The following is a 16,178-nucleotide window of genomic DNA, read 5'->3' as shown; positions in this document are numbered from 1 at the left end:
TTGATCTGAGTTTTCTGTTCAGAACAGACAAGTAGGTATAGGTTAACCAGAAGGCTCACCTGCTTTCAAGCAGGATATCAAGAATTAGACTAAGATCTGGAATAAACTGAGGGCAGGACATTGAGATGAAATTGTTGAGGATTTTAGATTTGAGGTAACTTAAGTGGACATATTATTCATTCAAATGGCCATTACAGACTCAGGTTTAAACCAATCAGCTTCAAAATAGGGTTAGATATCAATATGGAATTTCACTGATCTCTAACTTTAGATATCACAAACATTTCATTAGGTAGCATTTTAATTTGCCTGATCTGAAGGAAGAAAATCAATCAGTAGTATTTTTTAAAGTCTATTATGCATAGAACATTGTTCTTAGCACTTAAAAGGGTGCAAAAGAGAAAACACAATCACCATCCTCAAGGAATTTTACCTGGGATCTAGTGGGGAATACATACATTTAAATGAATTACCGAGAGAGAGATTAATTGACTGTACATGATACGTGCCAAAGGACTACTGAAGTTATGGTAATTTAAGGGTTTGGATGACAGGGAAGGGCTGAAGTGGTAATTAGAGGGTCTTGTTGCTGTTGTTGTCTTACGCTGCCGAGTCGTGTCCGACTCATAGCGACACCAGACACATCTCTCCCAGAATGCCCCAATGTCATCTGCAATCGTTCTGGTCATGTATCCAAAGAGTTTTCTTCGTAAAATTATAGAATTGGTTTACCATCACCTCCTTTCACACAGTAAACATGTCTCCGCCCTGGATTCTCTCCCATGCCACTTTTGGGAAATTAGAAATTCCTTGGAGAAGGCCTCCTGGACGTCTGAACTCAGACGAAATTTGAAGATGGAGATGGCTGGAGTTCCATGCAGGGGTGGGAGGAGGTGGTTGTGAAAGAAAGGTGTATGAAGTGAAGAGCACAAGGTAGAGTGGAAAAAAGTCACCGACAAAAAAAAAAATGAGCACGAGGCACCACGAGGATGTTGACTTCAGAGGATTGAATGATGTGAACTGAAGTGCAGTGGGAGAAGTGAATGGATAATTAAGTATACAATATGGACCAAACAAAAATAATGAAACAGTGAATTGCACGGAGATTTACTTATTGCTAACTGATAATAAGATTCTAACATTTGTCCTGGAAAACAGTCTCTAGTTTACAGCAAACTCCTTGTGGACAGGGGTCAATCTACAAAGTTGTACTGTACTTTCCAAGCACTTAGTAGAGTGCTCTGCACACAGTAAGTCCTCAATAAATATGATTAACTGATCATCATTATCATTCTCAGTGGTTTTTATTGAGTGTTTACTTCATACAGGGCATCAGTACTAGGAGCTTGGCAGAGTATAATAAGGATACAATAATGATAACTGTAAGGATAAAACAAAATTGAGGCTGAAGTAATCAGAAACTGACTTGGATGATACTTATTCTGCCTTTCTTTTTCATCTTCCTTAAATTACAACAGCCTTCCTTTCACATTAATCACTTTTGTTTAAGTGTTTACTCTGTGCCAGGCAGTGTACTAAGCACCAGGGTAAATACAAGCTAATCACTTTGGACACAGTCCAGGTGGGACTCACAGTCTTCATCCCCATTTACAGATGAGAAAACTGAGGTAGAGAAGGCACAGGGATTTGCCTGAGACAGACAACTGTGGATTAGAACCCAGTTCTTCTGACACCCAGGCCTGGGTGTGCTCTTTCCACTAGGCCACAGAGTGTCTACTTTGCTTCTGATGAAACATACTAGGACCCTCACCCAGTGGGCTGAAAAATATTTTAAAATACCCTAAAGGGCACTAAAACAAGCTATCAGGATAATAATAATGGTATTCATCAAGTGCTTAATATGTGTCAAGACCAGAAGTAGTCCCTATCCCACACAGGACTCTCAGTCTAAGGAAGAGGGAGAAAAAGTTTCCATTTTACAGATGAGTAACCTGAGCACAGAGAGAAAAAGTAATTTGCTCAAGGCTACATACAGTGGGCAAGTATCTGTGCTATGATTAGAAACCAGATAATAATAATAATAATAATAATAATTAATAATAATAATAATGGCATTTATTAAGCAAAGCACTGTTCTAAGTGCTGGGGAGGTAACAAGTTGATCAAGTTGTCCCACAGGGGGCTCACAGTCTTAATCCCCATTTTACAGATGAGGGAACTGAGGCACAGAGAAGTTAAGTGACTTACCCAAAGTCACACAGCTGACAACTGGCGGAGCCGGGATTTGAACCCATGACCTCTGACTCCAAAGCCCGGGCTCTTTCCACTGAGCCACATTGCTTCTCTAAGCCACATCTGCTTCACAGACCCAGTCCTATGCTTCTTCCACTAGACCACATTGCTCCTCAAAACTGGAAGAAGCTGGAGAATCTGTGAGCCTAAAAGGGAGTTCCCAGCCAAGATATGTATTAAACAGTAGTGCACATCCGCTCTAGGGTGAGTGGCCCTGAACCTTAAAGCAGGCCTGGGGTTTCCAATCAGTCTCCATCCTCAGGGGAGCTTGACAACTGGCACTAAGTCTAGAGTTCCAATCTCCCTGGGGTCTTGGGTCTGGTTTAGACCTGAAAGTTCAGTATCTCATCCTTTCTTGTTTGTTGATTTTTTGTGGTATTTGTTCAGTGCTTACTATGTGTTCTAAGTGCTGGGGTAGATACAATGTAGCTATATATTTCGTCCTTTAGCAAGGGGAACCCCCTCCCAGTAACCTTGCAGATATTGATCCTCTTGGGTTGCAAGGCAATGGGAACAGAGGGGAAGAGGGAAACCGTAAAAAACCTCATCCTTTTTTTTTCTTCATGGTATTTGTTGAGCGCTTACTACGTGCCAGGCACTGTACTAAGCGCTAGGGTAAATACATGCTAATCAGGTTGGACGCAGTCTGTGTCTCACATGAGGCTCATCGCCTTAATCCCCATTTTACAGATGAGGTAATTTAGGCACAAAGAAGTTAAGGGATTTGCCAAGGTCACACAGCAGATGAGTGGCAGAGCTGGGATTAGAACCAAGATCCTTCCAACTCCCAGGCCTGTGCTCTATCCACTAGGTAATGCTGCTTCTCATCTGTGGATTTGGTTAAGATTGTCCACCAAATTCGGCTGACTTTTCCAGTGCCCTACACTTTTCAACCTCACCATTTGGGGTATTTTGGACTGGGGGATGTGGTGCAGTGGTCAGGGCCAGGAAATGATCCCAGGAAAGAAAGTCCTGTGAGCGCTCTTCCATTCAGCTCTAGAGAACGAGAGGTTTCTAGCATCCCAGAGTTCAGGCTGGGGAAGTCCCGAAGCCAAGCAGTATTGACTGACATTTGTGGCAGGCTTAATGGATCCAAAAGAGGTGACATTTTCCACTGTACCTGCAAACCTCAGCAAGAAACATCATTTGATATAATACAGGACTCTGAACATAGTAAGCGCTCAATCAATTGCACTGAATGATTGATTGCATCTTAGCTTCGTACCAAGGAGCACTATGGACCAAAATATCCCTTTTCTGGCTTAATGAACCCTAAACAAGGATAAATAAGCAGACACTGCTACTTTTCATACCACTATATGACAAAATTTCTAAGTGGAACCCAGATATAAGAAGGTCAGGTCAAAAACCTTAAAAAATCCAGATGATGAAATAAATATTCCAAATAAAGTTAACACCCTAATCCTCTTTCTCAGGAAGATTAAAAGACAGAAAAAATGACTCGCCCTTCTTTACTGAGCTTTCTGAGACACTCCAGTGATACAATAAAAACCATCATGATTCTAATAAACATGAAATATATTTTCAAAACAGATGTTCAAATTTTCTTCAAACAGTTTCAATTCTAAATGTCAAAGAATCAACATGTCCTGTTATCCATTAACTTTCTTGTTATTTCTCTTGCCTTTTTTCTCTTCCTTCACAGTTTTTCTGGCTTAACTCAGTTTCTGTGTGCTCTTCCTGTCTGTTTCAGTGACAAAATCAGCTACTCTGAAGGCAGCACTGACAAACTGCAGTGCTTCTGGCTCACAGAGTTTTCTTTGTCTTTATGACTCAACCCAGTCTCCCAGCTCTAATCCCAAACATTCCCCCAAATTTTTAAGTCCCTTTCTTTGTGTTTTTCTCCTCTATTTCTTCTCTAACACTTTTCTTGGCAACCCCAATCCAAGTCTTTTCCCCAGATTTTCTCTTTTTGGTAGGTAATTTCCCATGCTCCTTGCAGCCTTGTTACTTGGGCTCATTGATGCAAATTACAATATGGCAGCGGATAGGTGGTTCTAGTGAATTTAGAGGGTTCCCTGATTCCAGGGAAAAAGTGGCATAAACCGACCATCTCTGTGTCATGCTCACAGTCATCTGCTTCACTACAGTCTTTTTTTCGGTGGTATCTTGCCTGGAACTCTCTCCCCCTTCAGAACTGTCTTACCCATCTTCAAAGCTCTTCTAAAATCACCTCTCCTTCTAGTGGTCTTCCCTAATTAATCTCCTCACACCAATTCTCTCTTTATCCCCACTTCAGCACTTTCTTGTCACCTAAAAACTGGAGTACTCACTGACCCCTTCCCCATAGCACTTATGTATCTACCCTTCAAATATGCTGCTTTCATTTACCTGTAATTTATTTGAGTGTCCCCGGCTAGGTTGTAAGATCCTTGAGGAAAGGAATAGGAATCGTGTCTACCTATTCTATTGTATTCTCCCAAGGTCTGCACAGAGCAGCACTCAATAATACTAATCACTGATCATTACTCAGGTCTGGGGCAAGTAAAGATTGTGTCTGCATAAGAAGCCTCTTCCCGAAGGCGCCTTCCCAGTACCTCTTCACGTTAAGAAATTAATCCCACCCACCCCCCAAAAAATCTCAATTTTCATTTCTTGCGAGTTCTCTTGGTCCTTCAAACTTCAAATTCCTTCAAAGTTCAAATTCAAAAAAATTGTCATTTGATTATCACAGGCATACCAAAGGTTACAGCCAGGTACATAAAGCCTGGAGACACAGCCAGAATTCTCCATTACCTTATCACAAAGGCTTGATGCTGCAGGTAAATAAATCCCACCATGCCTGTGCTGACAGTCAGTAATCAGCAATAAATATGCTTTCATGGTGTAAAATCGAACCTTGAGCAAAGAACCAAAGAAGCAGATAATGCAGATGCCTACTGCTTTCAAGACACCAAACAGAAGAAGAAATAATGGTCTCTTCAACAGCAACCAAGGATGCTTGCATCAATTTTCAAGTAAGCAGATGAATTGATAATAAAGTTGAATAAAGCCCTGATGGTGAGATGAAATCAATGATCCATGGGTCCTCAGGAGTTCTCCTGCTACAACGAATTTCTGAGGTAAAATAAAGGTGGTTGCTCAACCTAATTTGGTCCAATTCTTCAGGCAACAGAAAAAACACTCCTACCTTTGCAGGTTCCTAAAAAGGCTCATAACCATATTATGGCTCCTCATTTAAAATTAATAATAATGATATTTTGTTAAGCGTTTACTACGTGTCGAGCACTTTTCTAAAAGCTGGAGTAGATACAAGTTAATCAGGTTGGACACATCCCTATCCTACATGGGGGTCACAGTTTAAGGATGAGGGAGAACAGATATTGAATCCCCAGGAAACTGAGGCACAGAAAAATTAAGTAACTTGCCCAAGCAGGCAAGTGACAAAGCCAGGAATAGAACCCAGATCATCTGACTACCAAGGTCATGCTCTGTCTACTAGGCCAGGCTGCTTTTTCAATTTAAAAGCTGTGATGTTTTACTTTCATCTATTTCAATGAAGATTAAACAATAGCTTAGAGATGTGTATCATTACAGTATGTAGCATATAAAGGAATTCCATATTACTTTTCCAGAAGTCCTACAGTGGATACTAATTCATAACTTGGAAGTCTGAGGGAAAACATATCATGCACTACAGTCCCTCCGATACCAAAATAGTTTCAAGAGAAATCACCTACTGAATCATGGAATACAAGTGACAGAAAACAATGTGAACATGAAAGTGCCTATCAATACGACTACATTGTTCTCTTTCACACACTTAGCACAGTGCTCGACGGTATTGACAATTGAATATAAATTATATTTATCATCATAAATAAAAAGATTTAGATGCCCAAAATATACCATTGATTGCTATGCCTATATACCTTCACAAGAGCTTTTTTTGGCATTTCCCTTGGAATTGTCCATAATTTTCCTATAGTTTTCTGAGACCATAACCTTTGTAAATAAGACAGGATTCAAATCTGACTCCTGAAATGGAATTCTTTTCAACAGTTTGAATCCAATAACTATGGCAAAGAAAAACCACTTTGAAATTATGTCTTTATTCAGGTTCCCCTTTTTAATATGATTACAATCTAAAATACTATTTCTGTATTCAAGGAAAAATTATAGTGATTCAATTCAGAAGAGGAACAAAATGAAGCTATATTAAAATAAGATTGTGGGGCTGGACATAATCCAACAAAACCTAGGAAGAAAACACAACTTAAAGATTATGATTGTATGCAGATGTTTCAGCTCATAATGGATCAGATATGTGCTGCATTTACCCCACCCTTCAGGAGAACTGTGGCACATGGGAAGGCAGTGCATAGGTCTGTGTATGAAAGAAAACAGTAGAAAGCAATGTTTCTCAAACTGGAGTCTGCAACCCCTCAGGTAGTTGGGGACCCCTGTGGAGGCTGTAAGAGAATAGAAAAGCTCTTCAAAACCACTCTCCCCTTATCATTCTGACAATTTATACCTAATGATAATATCTCTACAATCACCTTTCCTCACCTGCCCCCTTGTTAGCTTCTCTTCTCTTGGGTAGAACAACAGGAATTGTTATTCCCTCTTCCCTTTGTTATTTTGTAAGCTCTTTTTTGAATGGAGAAGCACTGAAAATGGGGAAGCCCTATTAGAGGTTACTGGATAAAGTTTAAGAACCGCATATGATGATATAGATGTCTAGCAATACTCTGATTCAATATATTATTAATTGATAAATCTTATTTATTGAGAGCGCTCTGTGGGAGAGCACTGTACTTAGTGCTTTGGGAGTGTATAATACAATGGAGTTTGTAGGTACATTCCCTAAACCCAAGGAGCTTGTCTTGTCTTACGCCGTCGCGTCATCTCCAACCCATAGCGACTCCATGGGCACATCTCTCCCAGAATACCCCACCTCCATCTACAATCGTTCTGGTAGTGTATCCATAGAATTTTCTTGGTAAAAATACAGAAGTAGTTGACCATTGCCTTCTTCCGCGCAGTAAACTGGAGTCTCCACCCTTGACTCTCTCCCATGTTGCTGTTGCCCAGCACAGGGGAGTTTTAACTTGTAGCAGATTGCCATCCACTAGCTAGCCACTTTTCAAGCTAGGAATGGAATGGGTATGCCTCTGCCTGACTCTCCCTCTCGTAGCCGAGATTGGAAGAGTACTGGAAACTCTCCAGGTATGATCCTGAGAGGGGAAACAATGAACTTAAATTACTCTTTTAAACACATAATATGACTGGAGGCATTTAAGAACTAATGAACCTCCTAAATTCAGTGTAATTAATAATAATAATTCTTCTAGACTGTGAGCCCGCCTTCTAGACTGTGAGCCTGCTCTTGGGTAGGGACTGTCTCTATACGTTGCCAACTTGTACTTCCTAAGCGCTTAGTACAGTGCTCTGCACACAGTAAGCGCTCAATAAATACGACTGAATGAATGAATGAATGAATAATAATAGTAATGATGAATTAGAGTGTGTACTTGTTCCTTTGGGCAGCTAAAAGCAGAAACAAAATGACTATCTTTATACTATATCAAAGTAGATAAATAATTTATATAACCATAAATTGTGAAGAATTTTAAGTTATCTGATCTTTCTTGGTTAAAGGAGGGACTGACCAGTCTTTTTTCCATACAAAACAAAGGTTATTAGTCCACTGACTATCCTTGTGAGAGAAGCAGTATGCTCTAATGGAAAGAACAGGGGTTTGGAAGTAGAAATACCTAGACTTTAATACTGGTTCTGCCACTTGCCTGCTAGGTGACTTGGGCCAATCACTTACCCTCCTTATGCCTCAGTTTCCCCATCCACAAAATGGGGATTAGATATCTGATCTCCTGCCTATTGGTCTATGAGCCCCATGTGGGACATGGGCTCTGCCTGACCTGATTATCTTGTATCTGTCCCAGTACTTATTCATTCACTCACTCAATCGTAATTATTAAGCACTTACTGTGTGCAAAGCACTGTACTAAACACTTGGGAGAGTACAATATAGCAGTAAACAGACACATTCCCTGCTCACAATGAGTTTATATAGTTCTCAGCACATTAAGTGCTTAACAGATACCACAACTATTATTACTGTTATTCACTTATACTGCTCAAATCATACTTAAAGCACAGCATTACTCTTCAGTGTGAATTAAATTCCATATCTGCATATTAACCTGATAGAATATTTTTCCTAGAAAACAGTCAGCAAAAGTAATAATGATGGCATTTATTAAGCGCTTACTATGTGCAAAGCACTGTTCTAAGCGCTGGGGAGGTTACAAGGTGATCAAGTTGTCCCACAGTGGGCTCAAAGTCTTAATCCCCATTGTACAGATGGAGTAACTGAGGCACAGAGAAGTGAAGTGACTTACCCACTGTCACAAAGCTGACAAGTGGCAGAGCCGGGATTTGAACCCATGACCTCTGACTCCAAAGCCCGTGCTCTTTCCACTGAGCCACGTTGCTTCTTCTAGGTAACCTAGATACACTAGAACTTCCACGCAGTCAGGCTCATTGACAGTACCTAAATTGAATTTTCTTAGAGAAAATTATATTTTTGGCATGAATCTGCACAGGCTAAACCTAATCCCAATTGTCAGCAAAGTAGGAGAAAGACAGAATTGATGTTTTTGGAGCCAGGCGGCACACTAGTGCTACCACACAACCTATACTGAGGACCTTGACATCAGCATGGCCACCTGACTAAATGCCCACTGTGGCAGCTCTTCAGAACCTTGTAAATGACTTTTTACAAGGGTGCTGTCTCATCTTATGCCATCTAGTCATCTAGTCATCAACCCATAGCGACACCACAGACACATTTCTCCCTGAACATCCTTTTCTCTATCCGCAATCATTTTGGTAGTGTATCCACAGCGTGTTTTTGCTAAAAATACAGAAGTGGCTTACCATTGCCACCTTCCATGGAGCAAACTCGAGTCTTCGCCCTTGACTCTCTCCCATGCTGCTCTTTCCTAGCATGGGTGAGTTTTGACCTGTAACAGATTATCTCCCACTTGCTAGTCACTGCCCAAACCAGGAATGGAATTGGTATGCCTCTGCCTGACTCTCCCTCCCGCAGCTGAGACTGGTAGAGTACTGGAAACTCTCCAATTATGACCCTGAGAGGGGATTAGGGTGCTGTATTCCATGCTAAATGATGAAAGTAGAATACCCACAGGCCAATAAACTCCATCTAGTTGTGTGCGTGTGTGTCCATGCTAAATGAGCAAAATAGAACTCTGTGTGCATGTGTCTATGTTTTCGAAAATCAGTGCAAGACATTCAGATCTTTTCACAAGTCACCTGTGTCCTTTAATTTATGCCTGCAGCTTCTGTTTTTGGCTGCTCTGGGTGTTAATGGCTCTTACTTCTAAACTTTAACATTATTCAAAAATGATTCACTCCAACACATTCCTGCATGTTGTCATTTTGAACAAATGTTTGGGTGAAATAATGAATTTATTTCTTTCACTTTCTTTCAGTTGCTGCAATTAAGCTCACACAAGCAGTAGAGACCAAGCGTGGTGTAGTTGAAAGAGTTATAGGCCTGGGATTCAGGAAAACTGAGTTCTAATTCCGGCTCTGCCACTTGCCTGCTGTGTGACTCTGGACGAGTCCCTTAACTTCTTTATCATGCAGTTTGTTCACCTGTAAATTTTTTTTAATAGTATGTGCTAAGTGCTTATCATGTGCCATACACTGTACTAAGAGCTGCGGTAGGTAATAATAATAATAATTTTGGTATTTGTTAAGCACTAACTATGCGCAAAGCACTGTTCAAAGAGCTGGGAGGTTACAAGATGATCAGGTTGTCCCACAGGGGGCTAACAGTATTAATCCCCATTTTCCAGATGAGGCAACTGAGGCCCAGAGAAGTTAAGTGACTTGCCCAAAGTCACACAGCTGATAAGTGGCGGAGCTGGGATTAGAACCCCTAACCTCTGACTCCCAAGCCCCTGCTCTTTCCACTGAGCCATGAGATGCAAGCTGATCATCTTGGACAAGTCCTTGTCCTACCTGGGACTCAAAGTTTTAATCCCCATTTTACATGGGAGGTAACTAAGACACAGAGAAGTTAAGTGACTTACCCAAGCTCACACAGCAGACAAGTAGTAGATCTGTGAACGTTCAGCATTTGAGATTCACTCCACAGCATTTATGTACCTTTAAATTATATACTGTAAACTATTTAGTCATACTAATGTCTATCTTCTCCAGCAGCGTGGCTCAGTGGAAAGAGCACGGGCTTTGGAGTCAGAGGTCATGGGTTCAAATTCCAGCACTGCCAATTGTCAGCTGTGTGACTTTGGGCAAATCACTTAACTTCTCTGTGCTTCAGTTACCTCATCTGTAAAATGGGGATTAAGACTGTGAGCCCCATGTGGGACAACCTGATTACCTTGAGTCCTCCCCAGTGCTTAGAACAGTGCTTTGCACATAATAAGTGCTTAACGAATACTATTATTATTATTATAATTATTATTATTATTATTATTATTATTCTCTGGGCCTCAGTTCCCTCATCTGTAAAATGGGGATTAAGACTGTGAGCCCCCCGTGGAACAACCGGATCACTTTGTAACCTCCCCAGTGCTTAGAACAGTGCTTTGCACATAGTAAGCGCTTAATAAATGCCATCATTATTATTATTAGACTAGTTGGCAAGAAATCCATCTACCAACTCTGTTGTATTTTCCTAAGTCCTCAATACTGTGCTCTGCATATAGTAAACACTTAATAAATACCACCCAATAAATGGTTGAGCCCTGATTAGAACTGAGGTCCTCTAACTCTCAAGCCCATGCTCTTTCCACTACTTCACACTGTCAAAATGGCTAAATACCTGCTTGTTCTATCTCACCCTTAAACTGAAAACCCCATATGGTACAGGGATTGTGGCTGATCTGATTGCATTTTATTTATGCCAGCACTTAGACAGTACTTGGCACATAGTAAGTGCTTAATACCACAATGATTATTATAATTGTTATAAGCATCCTAAATTATCATTGCAAGCCAGTTGTGTAGCGTTGCTCCAAGCATGCTTTGCCGTGGAACTGCTAAAACAGTTTCACGACTGAAAAAGCGTGCTGTAACAAAGACATATAGAACGAATAAAATCTGTACTCCTGTGCTGGAGGGGTTACTGGCTGTCAAAAATGGACTGGGAAAAATGACTATAAAATGGTCAGTAGGGTGACTAAAGCAGTGACCACAAACAATAGAGCATTGGAGATGCTAAATGGCAAAGCATGAGAAATGAAATTACTGTTGGATGTAGAAAAGCATTAAATGGTGTTGTTTCTAAAATGCTAAACTTTTTTATGTAAAATCAGATCAGTAAAAAATTGGAAAGTCATTCATTTTATTCATTCTGTTTCTAAAAATCCTTCTCAACAGTTGGCAATCCTGTCTGACTTCACCTCAGACTGAATCATTTCCTTAAAGCAACGAACCGTCTCCCCAAAACACATAAAATAAATCACCAAGGCAAAATTAATCACTAAAGTAATGGCGGTTCATTTTTTCATTTAATCCCAATTACAATTAATGGATTTTATTTCTATCAGAAGCCTGGGAAAGTTGGGACATTAAAAGTCATCTTCGCAATTCTGAATATAACGAAACGTTGTTAGAAAATGAGATAGGGCCAGTATAATCAAAATCATGTATCGTTCTCTAGAAATAAAGTGGAAATCCCTTCAGAAAAAAAAAGGGAGTGATATATACAGAATATCACATACTAGTCCACTTTAAACTCTAAAGAGAAACACAGTTTGGTTTCACCACAGTCCTCTGGATAACAGACAGTCAGTGTACACATATTAGATCCCTAGCCTTTAAACTCCATAGAAACCACTGGAATATTGGCGTATCACAAATCCAAACGCAGTTTCAGAGAAAAACAAACACATTGTCTAGACCTTTTATGGTCTGTTTTGGTTTACGTGTTTTGGTTACAAACAAAATTTAAAAAACCACTTTGCGATTTCCCTTTTATGAAAATGACGCATGAATCCCACAAAAGCAGATTTAAAGACAATTAAAAAATGGGGAAGTGAGGGCCCTGATTCCCAGGCCTGTGATCTTTCCACAGCTCTGGAATCTACTCAGCATTATAGAGAAGCAGCGTGGCTCAGTGGAAAGAGCACGGGCTCCTCTGGAGTCAGAGGTCATAGGTTCGAATCCCGGCTCTGCCACATGTCTGCTGTGTGACCTTGGGCAAGTCACTTAAAATCTCTGAGCCTCAGTTACCTCATCTGTAAAATGGGGATTAAGACTGTGAACCCCACGTGGGACAACTTGATCCCATTTTATCCCCCTCCGCGCTTAGAACAGTGCTTTGCTCATAGTAAGTGCTTAACAAATGCCATTATTATTATTATTATTATTATTATTATTATTATTATTATTATTATAATTATAGACTTGCCCTACTCTTGAACATCATCAAACTCAACCAACTTTATTGACTGGGGGCAAAAAGGCAACAGAGAGAATACAACAGAGCAAACACGATCCCTACCATCAGGGAGCTTATGGTCTAGCGGGAGCCTATTCACAAGAGCCCAGTTTGGTGTTTGATGTGTCCAACATCTTAGAGAAGGGGGAAGTTCTTACAAACCCTGAATCCCTATCTTTCTGACCAAGTCCTGGCTGGGCCAGGTCTACAGGACTGCAATTGGGTTCAGGTCCTGGGTAGATGGAATAATCTTTCTGGGGCAGTCCAAGAATGGCCCTAGCTAGAGGCAGTGAATTGAACTAGATACAGCTCTTCAGCCTCCTTCCAGTGCTCTGATGCTATTTCTGTATTTGCACTTGTGATTCATAACGGTTTGAGTTATATTTGGTTCCTCTTCCCTCCTGGCCTTCTAACGGAGTCCCACAAGGACACAGCATTTGCATTTTTTTCCAAATAATTCAGGAAACCTTCGGAGTTTCTGATCATAACTAAGCCTACCGTGAATATCCTGAAATAAGATCAGCGTAAACATACATGCCTGGATGGTCCTATATTAAACTAAGGTAATCAAATCTGAACTTTTGTGCTTTCATTTTTGGAGGCATGCCTTAAGCCTGTAGACAAATGGGTATAAAATCCATCTATTCAATCAACCTAAAAGTATTAGAAACACTGAGTAGGCTCCTAAATGCACTTCTAACTTCTCACACTGACCAAGGCAATACTTGGAAAACTTAGTCAATTTGAATAAGAAATGACTCACAGTATAGTGTCTTCTATCCAACAATGGGAGTTTGGCCTGAGAATCAATTCTATATTGTTATTATTACATTTTATTTGTAATTGATTGCATTTGTTACGTGCTTACTATATGCCAAGTACTATACTAAGTGCTGCAGGTGAATACAGAAAAATCAGATCGGACATAGCCCCCGTCCCAAACAGGACCACAGTCTAAGTGGAAGGAACAGGTATTGAATCCCCATTTTATACAGAGAAATTAAGTGACTTGTCCGAGTTTACACAATAGACAAGGGGCTGATCCAGGATTAGAAACCAGGTTGCCTGACTCCTGGGCCCATGCTGTTCCCACTAGGCCGAACTGCATTGATTACTATCCTTTTTAAAATTACAGGGCATCTGAATTTGAAATGACAGAGAAATGTTTGACAGATGATAAAACAAATCACTGTTTCTCTGAGATCCCAGAAGAAGCTTTTACATGAGAGCCAAAGTTATAATGCTACTTTATGGAAGCAAAAAAACCACCTTGCCTTCAACTCTTACTGAAAACCATAAAGATCCAAATACTCTTTTTAAACAAGCCCCAAAATGGAAAATAACAAAACCTTTTCCTCGCATTGAGCATTTAAAGCAAATACTATGTGAAGCTAGTTTATCCAGAAGGTGTTCTTTCACGATGTGCTTTGGGTAGAACAGGATGGAATAGGAGAATTAGGAAATGATGTGCAGATTGAGAATTCCTCTTTGTAACAGTGTGTTGGAGGAAACAATTGCTCCCATGGTCACAGCACCAGGGGCAGGGTGAGTACCACAGTGAAAGTTATCCTTAATGCGGGCTTCCTCAAGAATGCAACCCCCCATGTTAAAGGAGAGCTGTGTATAAATACAATTTCATCAGAGGAATAAAAGCATAAAAAACCCGACAAATTCCCACGAAATCAGATCTTCCAAATGAGATAAAACAGTACTCCATTTTTGAAATGACCTATTGCCTGCTGGAAAACTTTTCAAATATATTCTAAAGTTAATTTTCCTATTTTACTAGTTTCTTTAGCATTTGTCAATTACTGTACAAATTCTGGGCATTTTCTCCTTGCTTCTGTCACTCTCCCTTAGGACTCAGAAACAATCTATCAATTACTGGTATTTTTTGAGCATTTACTGTATACAGAGCATGGTACTAAGCACTTTGGAGAACATAATACAGTTGGTAGACATGATCCCTGCCCTCAAGGGATCTAGTGGACAATGGCTGAAATACTGATTTGTCTGTCTCCCCTTTCTAGACTGCGAGCCCGTTGTTGGGTAGGGACCATCACTATATGTTGCCAACTTGTATTCCCAAGCGCTTAGTACAGTGCACTGCACATAGTAAGCGTTCAATAAATACAATTGAATGAGTGAGTGAATGAATGAATGAATGATGCCTCACCACTGAGTCCAGGGATAACGTCCCTAATAGGCCTAAAATTCCAAAGGGTCCGGGCCCAACGTCTTTCATGGATAGGTTGTGTGGGGGCTATCCACCAGGGATTCTGGAACATGCAGCTCCCAGGAGAACCCTTCCATTTGGACAGCACTGGAAACGCCATGCCTCACAAAAGCAGTTAATTGCTTTTAATTCATTTTATTGAATTAAAATAAAAACACCCATGGCTGCTATGGTGGATGATGGGTGATGAGAACAGGAAAGTGTAGATTTCTCAGGAAATTCCTCTCAGAAAAGGTTACTTTTCAAGGCTTTGAAGGTGCAGAAGGTCACGGTTTGGGGAATATAAGGTCACGGTTTGGGAAATATAAGGTGAAAAGGAGTTCCTCGAGGGAGGGAATTGTATCCACTAATTCTATTGCAGTTCCCAAGCATTGGGTACAGTGCTCTGCACAGAATAAGCACTCAGTAATTGCTACTGATTGGTTCATTCCATGCAAAGGAAAGATGTGAGCATTGAAACAGAGACAGAAGAATCACGAGCAAGGCAGCGTGAAGGGATTAGCCATGAAGGAACAAAGAGATAGAAAAGAGCAAGCTGGGCCTTAAATCCATAGAATTTCATAAATTCTATGTTTTTCATAGAATTTAAGCACTTATTATGTGCCAGGCACTGTACTAAGTTCTGCGGTAGACAGAAGATAATTGCGTTGTACACAGTCTCTGTCCCACATAGAGCTCACAGTATTAATCCCCATGTTATAAATGAGGTAACTGAGGTTAAGTGCCTTGCCCAAGGTCACACAGCAGACAGGTCCCTCTGACTCCCAAGCCGAAGTTCTATCTATTAGACCATGCTGTTTCCCTGTTGTCTGAGACAGAAACGGATTAGTCATGGAGGTTTTTTGAGGAGAGGAATGACGAGTAATCCAAGTTCTTCCCTCACACCTCTGATCACATTTCTCCCCAATAGCAGGATTGACTAATGTTCATTTCACTTCTTCTCCTTGCCCTGTGCACATAGGGAAGGGGCCACTAATTAGCAATGAGATCGTCAAAACGGCATGAGGAAGTAGACAGGATCTGCATTTGTAGTACACAGTATTTCCTATAAGCACACAGTGGTGTTTTAGACTGTGAGCCCACTGCTGGGTAGGGACTGTCTCTATATGTTGCCAATTTGTACTTCCCAAGCGCCTAGTACGTGCTCTGAACACAGTAAGCGCTCAATAAATATGATTGATGACGATGGTGTTTTCCAAAACTAATGAAAAC

The 16,178-nt window shown here is 40.6% G+C and overlaps 1 protein-coding gene and 1 non-coding gene across 2 annotated transcripts in view; both read right to left on the bottom strand.

Annotated features, from left to right (window-relative positions):
- TLL1 (tolloid like 1) overlaps positions 1–16,178 on the bottom strand; it is a 193,138-nt gene that overhangs the window by 159,862 nt on the left and 17,098 nt on the right. The window lies entirely within an intron of this gene.
- LOC119935887 lies at positions 7,324–7,461 on the bottom strand. The gene has a single exon (XR_005453486.1). It is a non-coding gene; the product is annotated as a small nucleolar RNA SNORA7 (small nucleolar RNA).

The sequence above is a fragment of the Tachyglossus aculeatus genome, chromosome 12 (assembly GCF_015852505.1).
Source record: "Tachyglossus aculeatus isolate mTacAcu1 chromosome 12, mTacAcu1.pri, whole genome shotgun sequence".
In the NCBI taxonomy this organism is placed as follows: Eukaryota; Metazoa; Chordata; class Mammalia; order Monotremata; family Tachyglossidae; genus Tachyglossus; species Tachyglossus aculeatus.
The sequence above is the reverse complement of the archived record's forward strand: the minus strand, read 5'-3'. Positions and strand labels throughout refer to the sequence as shown.